This window comes from Triticum dicoccoides, chromosome 5A (assembly GCF_002162155.2).
Source record: "Triticum dicoccoides isolate Atlit2015 ecotype Zavitan chromosome 5A, WEW_v2.0, whole genome shotgun sequence".
Classification (NCBI taxonomy): Eukaryota; Viridiplantae; Streptophyta; class Magnoliopsida; order Poales; family Poaceae; genus Triticum; species Triticum dicoccoides.
In genome coordinates this window covers 386,919,720-386,929,765 of record NC_041388.1, presented here as the reverse complement: position 1 = coordinate 386,929,765, position 10,046 = coordinate 386,919,720, and the positions used below count along the sequence as shown (strand labels likewise).

Sequence of the window (10,046 nt, the reverse complement as noted above, 5' to 3'; positions counted from 1 at the left end):
CGAGCCATATAACTAACATTAAAAACACGTTAGTGGATAAACACAAAAGCCACATGTGTCGACTATGCAAGAAGAAACATTTAACTAATGTTTCAAAAATAATGTCATGATAAAAATATAGACTAAAAGCCGGCAATAAGAATCAAACAAACCCAAAGCAAGCCCACCGAAAAACCAAATATGCACGTAGATATCTCGGTCAAGAGGACCTCACACCCGCCCCAAAAAAAAGAGGACCTCACACCGCAAAGCGTGAACTGGGACCTCCTGTCATGCAACACTGTCCCTGGTAGCCTGGTAGGCATATCAGCACCTCAAAAATATATTCGAGCTGGAGAGAAACTCCAAAGGTACAAAAAAAAGAAGGAAAAACAGAATCTCGTCCTCATGCGCCGTATACCCAACCCTAAAAACCTAGCGGCAACATGGAAGGACCAGAGAGGCATCTGGCCTATATAAGGCCGGCGGTGCAGGCCTCCCTGGTGTGGCATACAACCAGATCGAGCGGTTGAGGAAGAAGACAATAGGATAGCTCTCCCAGATCTAGCCGAGCGGACCGACTGGCGCCGTGCCGACGAGGCGACGACGACGAAGGCGCGTGCGTACATGGGTTTGATCTCTCTCTCTTCGTTTCCGCCTCCCTCTCTCTCTCTCTCTCTCTGCGTGTCGAACGTCTGCTGTGTCCGATGGGATAGGTCGGGGGCTGCGGTGGAGGGTTGATGATGGTGCGAATGGCTGACAGAAGAGAGTGAGCACACAGCGGCAGACTACGTCTGGTAAAGAGGACGGATGGATGCGAGGAGAGATATAGACGCAGCTGCTGTTGCGTGCTCACCCTCTCTCTGTCAGCTCTCTCTCCCCCTTGGGACTTGTTCCGCCATCAATCAATCTATCCATCCATCTCCCCTTGCCGTTCCCATCGCTTCGCAGCCATCTTTGCCTGCATCGACTGCCGAGAGAGGAGGCAGGACGAGGCTTTGTCTTGCTTGCTGTGTCCCCACCTGAGCCCTATCTTGTCCGGATTCCGACGGCCTAGCTAGCCTAGTCCCCTGCTCTTTGGAATAAGATACGCGCAGCATGCACGCCATGGATTCTTGCGCCGGCAGCCACCAATTCCTATTCCTTTAAATTTCCCCTCTTTGGGGAGTCTCTCTCTCCTAGCCGTCTTTGCTTCTTCCAGGATTAGCTATCTTCTTGGGGGAAGGGGGACGCGTGTTGATTCGATTAACGCAGGTGGTGTTATTTTGCTCGAGTCCCCAGGAGTGCTTAACGGAAAGCACTGTTTGACCAGTCCTTGCCATGCCCTTCTCCCTCCTCCTCCTCCTCCTCATCTTCTTCCTCCTGTACTCCACCCCCTCTCTCTTTGTTGCTGCTTTAACTTTTTTGGATCACGAAACTTCCATGGTTTTTCTCCCCCTTTTGCTTCCTCATCTCATGTGCTGCTGTGAGAGGCAGGCAGGAAGGAGGCAGCTATGGTGGCGGTGGCGGCAGATCTGCAATACCTGGCTGCAAGTGGAAAGCTGGCACGTAGCCGATGGCGACGGCGGCTCCCAGATCTGTGGGAACGTTCGGTGAGTCCACGTTTCTCCTTAATTTGAGTCTCTATAAAGTGGCCATGCCTCCTCGTACATGGTCTATTTGTGGTATGACCATGTGAGTTGTTTGCTTTTTCTGTATTATTGTTCCTGATGGTTTTGCCTCTAATGGCGATTCTACATCTCATGGACTTGCCTGTGATGTGAACTAGAAACGTATATCCCGCAGTTTAGCCTCTGCAGCTTTTTATTCAGCCGTCTTTTGGTCTTTTAATTCCTGGCTATATGGTCTCCATGTAAGAAGCTGCAAACGAACAGCTAGCATAGTCAACCCCATGGTCGTTTCTTTCATTGTATGCATCGTATGTACAGCTTGGTTCACTTTTGAGGAGATCTTCTTGGAGATCCGTAGGAGTATGGTTTCTGATAAATCTCCGCAGTTTCTTCTTGCTTCACATAAAATTGCTATTTTCCTGGACATCGATTTTTTTCTTAGGTGAATCAACAGAACTTAACTCGTGCGAACACATTTAAATTTGGCATATGTGTTCTTGTTTCTCACACAAGCTATGCAACATTGTCAACTTATAGGCATATATGTACTAGTGGTTTCTCAGCAATTTATTTCTCTTTATATTTTGCACTATCATGACCCCTTCGGCTCTAACACCAACTGACGAATGTGTAGTGGTGGTCTCATTGCTTAATGTCGCATGGAGTTGCTTAATTTCTAGCAAGCAGCAAAAGATATCATTTGTTTGGTTACCTGATCATGTAATGGATTGCCTGGTAGTATAACATATTTGGTCACTTGATCATGTAATGGATATTTTTAATAGTACTATGACTTATTTGGATATATTACATGTGCAGAGAGCACAAGACTTTTCACTCTGGAAGTACTTTTCATTGTAACGTTCAATTGAGCTGCTTATGAATGGCCTAAAGTAAAAATTTATGTTGAGCGGAAGAATGCTTCTGGGTTTATCTGTAATGACAACCTAGTTCTCTATTGTACATAGAACTAGCTAGTCTAGTGCTGTTCTCCCTAATTATCCCATAATGACCATCTCTCTATTCTGACTGTTCTTTTTTGACATCCATTGCTAGAACAACAGATGCATGCTGCCTTCTAGGAGATGAAGTGGCTGCATGACGGCACACTTTCGTTTGCTACTTTCAGGTGTTCCTTTTGTAGCCTTATCTCAAATAATTTTATTAATGCCGCAATGAACTTACATTTGTGTTGAGATTGAATTTGGTGGATCATGCTACCCCCTCTATTTTTCTTAAAATCTGCATACTAAATATAGAGTTAGAGATATATTCATATAGTTAAGCATGTCATGGACTTGGCAACACCTTAATTAGGTATTGAAGGCATCATTGCATTTGATTTGCTTAATATGCTCATGCCAATTATTGAGTTTCCAAAGTGTACTTTCCTACAAATATTTAGTACGCAGTTCATAGATCCCTTTTTATTTGGTTAATGATGTAGATAACCACAAATCGTAGGGTTAATTTTACTCGGAATGATGTCCAAAATACTTGCCTTGGTATTTGGCTACAATGTTATGCTTGTTTTGAACCAAGGTACACCTTTACAATCAACCATTGTCATTGCAAACATTAACACTTACTAGTCAAACAACACACTTCCACAGTTCCTCATTATATGAGCGTTACAATATACTTCTAAAAATGCCCTCTAGGTGGAACATTCATCTTCTATTGATTAATTATCCAATGTTAGTTCAAAATTTATTCTTCTCTGTCACCAACCAAAGGAAAATCTTTTCAAAGCAAAATATTGAGAGTGTTGCCAATCTCCCATGGAAATCAAAACCTGAAGTTCCCACCTATAGCATTTTGGTTTAGTCGAGTGTGCAATTTTGGTTTAGTCGAGTGTGCAATTTTGGACCTAGTTATCATAACATTTTTTGTGTCATGTTCGTGCTGCGGACATGTATGTTGTAGTTTGCACAAGGTTGTTGATGTGCTTTCATGTGTCTATTGCACTTCCACTGTGAGTTTTGGAAGTTTCCATGCTTGTGCCCCCTTCAATAATCAGTTAATGATAAAATGCAAAAGTATCGGTGCACTTTATAGTGAACTATAAGTTGATGTGCACTTTATGTTAATTTAATCCTTTATGGTGTACAAGTATATTCAATAAAAACACTTGCACTTGATTTAAATATACTACTCCCTCTGTACCGATATATATAGGTGGGAACTTCGGGTTTTGATTTCCATGGAGTATAGTTGAATTCAGCTACTCCTGCGACATATATATCGGTACAGAGGGAGTACTTCCCAATTGGTGAATTGCTGTCCTATAACTAAACAGGTGATCCCATTGCAGCCATGCATGAGCAAAGACCCACCTCGACATGCAGCCATGTATGCTTTCCATGCACACAGTAATGCTATCTATATATTTAATAAACTTGACAACTATACAAGAGTCAAATACAATAAATCATATGTATTTTCAGTCTCATATTATTAATTAAAATATTCATGTGACATACATCCACACTCATTGATTTTATATTGCAACCAATTACCCTGACAATGTGCGAGACAACATCTGGTTTTACCAATTTGGCTAATCGCATTAGAAAATCCTCAAAATGAACGAGTTTAATCTACAACTTTCTCTAAAAGAAAGTATTGAACTCCTTATTTATGACCAACTTCCTTCGTGATGGCTTCAGTTATATCTTCATCCTTACATGCACGTCCTACACTTGTTCCATGACATGTAAGAGCATGCTGCAAATTCTATACATAGTTAACTCACTCATTTCTCACACAGTAGCATTTATTTGTGTTATATTTAGCTTCGATGGAAGTTTGAAAGACATAATATTTACTTTATTGTTTAATAGCACGGTACACTATGGAACACTCTCACAAGTACCATGGTTTTTTTGCTCGATACATATATGTAAAGTGATAAAAACATACAACAAATAAAGTAATACATATGATCCCAATAAGGTTTCCATGATTTGTGGCATCCTTTTATCTTAGGCCCCTATCTAGGTGTTCCTTCCCTCCGATTCATTGCTAGTGCCATCAATAGCTAGCAGTGGGCTCATAAGACTGTGAGTATCATCTCTCTCATCTTTTGTCACTTCATTTTACATCGGTGGTGAACTCATATGACTATAAGAGTCTACTCTTTTCTTAAGAGAATGTCCGCTGGAGGTGCTTAGAGAAAAAAACACCACGTCGAACTCACTAGGTGCTTGAGAAAAAGAAGTGATTCAGTTTGTTTCAATTCATCCTTGGTGCTTGTGAAAGTAACCTAGTTCGTTTTTATGTATGATGTTGGATCATCCTTGATGCATGTTTTTCTTGTCCCCAAGCATGCATGTGATCACCGTATTCTTGAAGTAGATGGCCTTTGCTGAGCGAGCTAGTAGAAAGGAGGACTTGCGGCCCTATGCAGGTGTGATGAACAACTGGCTGCTTGCATGGGTGTGCGATTTGGGCATGGCGGTGGAAGAGTCGAAGTTTGTAACAATGTACGGGACAACAAGGGAGGTGGTGGTGGCGGGGAAAAATCTCAGGCAACATATACACGGTCAAAGTTGATTGGTAGTACGCCAAAAACCATAGCCTACTACAAGGCACCTCCTCGCCTTGTTCGTCGTGTTTGTCTTCTGCCAACAATGACAAGCTAACTTCATCGTCGCATCCCATGCCCTCCTTCGCCGCTTCATAGATTGGAGCTCTTAAGTCTAAAAAATTGGTCAACAATGGTGTAGGCCACACACGAGTGAAGATGCGGAAGTGATTGGCAAGCCAGACTACCGAAGGCGGTGACAGGGACTGCGTCACATGTTGCTCACAACGGCCACTCCATCGGAGAGTCCTTTGTCGGCACAACTCCATATTTATATGACGCAAGATGTCAATGGCGAAATACAAATTGGGGATTCCTCTATCATGTCCCCACGACGTTGTTCCCTAGTTGCCACTCATGCCCATATCTCCATCGAGGCAAGGTTTTGTCAGCACCCAATCCTTGTTGGGTAATTTTGCTCGTGAGGCTCCGCCTGCTCCACTAATGTCGAGCAGCAACAACAAATAAGGGTTCTGAGGTTGCCATCAATGGACGGTGGGGAGAGGAAAGAGAGTTGTCAATAAGGTCATATGAGGCGATAAAGTTCGGTGAGCAAGGCACGATAGATCATGGGGATTGGGGAAGGGGTGGCTGGCTACCAATGGCGAGTTGGCAAGCCACAGTGTGTGGCGTGCAACTTCCTTGATCTCGTGGAGAAGGGAGGACGTGAGGAGAGGGGTTGGATGTTGGGTGCCTGGGAGTGGATGGGATTTAGGCTTAGGATTTTTGTGTGGGTGCCTAGTTGCTTATAGGTTGATTTAGATGTAGGGTTTTTGTGTGGTCATGCGAAAGTGGAGGTTTATACGGTAGACTTGTATTGACAGGTACCCATGGGTATCAGGTACAAAGAGCGAGTGACTATATTGGTTGACTATAGTCCACACGATACATGGTGATAGTTGTTGGCTCATACTCGTGGTAATGAATTTGACCAGACCTAGCCCCTAATAGGGGTATAATAATGGGTACTCGTTCTTCTTGATGTAATTTTTGAGACAACGACCTTCAGCTTGCATGTGAGCATCGAGCTAGCTAAAGTGACTTTGGATGGCTTTGAGGCCTTTTCCAATGCATTGGTGCTTAGGTGAAGTGCTAAGTACCTTAAAAGGCTTAACAACTTAGTGTCAGTTCTTTTGTAGCTTATTTGGGGTTGTGGAAATAAGTTGTCCTCTACCCAATCTAAAATTTTATTTTAGAAGCCGACTAGTTAACCCTTAATTAGTAAGCTTCCAAACTAAAATTTTAAATTGGGCTTCTAGAATAAGCTCGGTAGAGGGCAGCTTATTTCCACAAGCCCAAATAAGCCAAACTTCCTTCATTTAATTATTTAGCAACTAATAAACTCCTTCATAGGTCCTAGTCATTTTGCATAGGTTTTCGCGCTTGACATCATTTCTTCCTAGGGTCACCAAAGTGTCTCTCCTCCTTAAAATGCTTTGCCACATCAGCTTTTTACCTATGTGGCATTCTTAGCTCCTCTACATCCTAGAGCATTGGGAAGGGCCTTATTATTTCGGGGAAATGTACACAATTAAAGCCATCATTGCATCAATTAAGCGCTAAGGAGATGGGCGAACAACTTAACAACCTATGTAGAGTTTCTAGGAAGCACCTATGTAGTGTCTCTAGCAAAATGAAGGTTTAGGAAGGTGCTTGGTGACATGGCAACTTTTTGTATCTTTAAGAAACTTTATTTAACTACCTAGCATGCTACATGCCCTTGCTCACCTACTAATGTTCCCTTGTGTAGTTAATCTAATTTGAAAAGGATTGTCCTTTGAAAAGGCTGTCCTTAGTCTGTGATAAGCTCCATCCCCTCCTGACCCAGTCCTCCGTGTGGGCAGAAGCTAGTCACGCCCATTGCTACGAGTCGGAAAAACCTATAACTATCTGAATATTTTTTTTATGTATGTTCATTTCTTGGACAATTTTGCTCATTCGTATTCTTCATAATGTAGTTGTAATTTTGGGAGAAGGTGTGCGTCCATGAGTTTGACACCACACTTGACACTCAACGCTCGAAACTCCTTATGCAACGTTGGACTGAAAAAAAGGCCATGAAGGTGACAAAAGTCATTGAAAAACATAGTTTTGGAGTTGGACGGGTAATGAGAATTGGAACTATTTTGTATTCCCTACACGTGTCTTTTGTAATAGGTAAGTTTAATTTTCATGCAATATCAGGTTGTTGATGACCTAAAACAACCGTTCAAATCTCCCAAGCAATCATTTGTGCTCTAAAAGACTATTTTATTTTTGAGCTCCTTCAAATAAGGTAGCTATTCAGAGTAAGAGGATTGTTTTGGAGATTTGAACGGTTATTTTAGGTCATCAACAACCTAACATTGCATGAAAATAGAACTTATTAGCAATGATTACAAAAGACATGTAGGGAACACAAAATAGCTCAAGTTTTTGTTACCTGTCCAACTCCAAAACCATATTTCTCACCAATTCTTGCCACCTTCATGGCCTTCTTTTCAGTCCAGTGTTGCGTAAGGGGTTTTGAGTCTTCAGTTTTCAATTGCCGCGTCAAACTCAGAACACGCACCTTCTCCAAAAGCACAATGACATCATGAAGTATAGAATTAGCAATAATATCAAGAAACCGACCATACAACAAAGAATATTCATATGGTTATAACTTTTTCCAACCTGTAGCAATGGGAGGTTCCCCATCCCAGCCTTCCATTGTGGTGTCGTAATCCTCTCTACGAGATGCCCTTTTCATTTTGTGTTTGTGCTCTGGTTGACGGTTGTGTTCGTGTAGATCTTGGCTCATGTGTGGGGTTTTCCTTTAGTCCTTTAGCCTCGCTGGTTGCCGAATTCTCTTAACGGTTATAGGGCGAACCACCGTGTTGACGGTGCAGTGCCCTTCGATTTAGGGCGAGAGGTAGGGCCCTTTTAGGCGACCTAGAAGTATGTGCCCATGTTTGGACAATTTGGAACGGACAAGGGCACGTCCCTAATGTGGTGGTGCCTCCCCCGACATCCATTTCAAGCCTTGCTTCATCTATTTCTTTGATTTGCTTGTTTTTGCATTTGTATGTGGGCTATTTCGTAAAGTATCGAGCTTCTGTTGTTTGGGGCTTTATTAATATATAAAGTTGGGCGTACAAAGTAGAACAATTTACTATTATTAGACAACAACATATGTGATTCGCAAAAAAAAGACGAACAACGTATGTAGAAATAAATGCATATTATTTTAGTCTTATATTTTTAGTTTGTGAGACCAATAGGTGTTTTATTTTTATTGTGCGTTTATTTTTATAACTTGTTTGACGTACCAAATTGTCTAGGTAGAAGGAATACCTAGGTTAACAGATATTGGATGCACATAATTAATTGTTTGTCTTTTTCAAAGATAAATCAATGACGATTGTCGAATACTTAGTGCTTGAAATTGTTTCTATCAAATATTTGGGTTTGTTCTCATAATAACATTGAATTTTCATTATTAGTTAGTCTTAAAACTTAGGACGAGCACAACACAGTCCACACATAGAAGTCCTATACCAACCAAAATATCTGTATTATTGCTTCCCAAAAACTATCATGGTCTGTATTTTTCTTCCATTGACATGAAGACTTACTGCATGGTTCTATCATCACCTTCATTGTAAAATATCTGTCTCTTACAGGAATATTCGAGATGTTTGCATTGCTCCATACAAATTATGATCCATGTGGTTGATTTAAACATTTTATCAGCATCTTTAAGTGCATCCTGATGTTTTTCATCTGATGAAAATCTCTGGTTAAGTTTGAATACAAAAAATTATAGCATCCGGAGGTCTCCTTTTATTAGTGCCTCATTGCTGTAGGATTTGCACAGTTGGACTTCATATTGGTAAGCAGACTGAGTAAACATACTCCTTCAGTGTATTTATGATTTTAAGAGGTTGATCTGGTCTAACTATGTATATATTGTTGCAAGAGGCAACTTTGTTGACAAATTTGATACTTTCTTTCTCTATGGTGTTTCGCATCTTAAATTTTAGATTCTACATACTCCAGCATGCCTACAGAGATTGTATTTTATGACCAGTCAAGATTATTCACATCTGGATCTGGAATGTGTAGGGAAAAGTTGGAGCAGAACAGAAATAATTTACCCCCTACAACCAAGTGATGTATTTAAAAGGAGAAAGCTGTGCCGCCAAGCCTCAGAAACTTATGCTGAAGATGTATTTCCCATTTGGTGAATCCATGGTGCCACTTCTATTTATCTATCATCAATTCCAGTTAGCCCTTTCTGGTGTTCGCGATTTCTGGCTTCATCAGGAAATATGGCACAAACGGCATGATCTTTTCTTCCGTGCAATTCAGGAGACCGTTGCTAGTGTTATGGGAAGCACCATCCTTTTTCTCATGTTCGTCATCTCTTAAAAGCATTGTAGTTTCCTCGTCAGATTTTGTGCCCCAATATCTGCTGATATATCCTCCATCTCAACGATGAAGTATGCAGTTTATCGTGAACATCATCTATGTCTGGTTTGGTAAGCTGGCTTAAAGTCTGCTGTTTACTTTTGAGACTGGACTCACGATCTCTGTAACAGATTGTCTTTCTGTACAAAATAAAAATTCACTGTAAATTTTAAGCTGCTTCTATATTTCGGTTGGAGGGGTCTGAATGTAGTGGCACTGCCTCCAGTTTCACTTTCATAGAACTGATGACACCGTCCATCCGGCCTTCCATAGAGCTCTGCACTCACATTACATACATGTAAGCTTGCCTTAAAAAAATCAAATACATGTAAGTTTCAGATTATATCTCTTGCTGAAACAGACCAACGAAAACAAGCAGCTGCTACGAGTGCAAATACTGTCCTCCCACCCTTGCATGCTCCCATCTTTCAAAAACAAAT

At 41.3% G+C, this 10,046-nt stretch overlaps 1 long non-coding RNA gene across 1 annotated transcript; it reads left to right on the top strand.

Annotated features, from left to right (window-relative positions):
* Positions 1–504: 504 nt before the first annotated feature.
* On the top strand, positions 505–9,773 carry LOC119301708. The gene is made up of 3 exons (XR_005147160.1): positions 505–1,571; positions 2,646–2,718; positions 9,262–9,773. It is a non-coding gene; the product is annotated as an uncharacterized LOC119301708 (long non-coding RNA).
* The last annotated feature ends 273 nt before the right edge of the window (positions 9,774–10,046 follow it).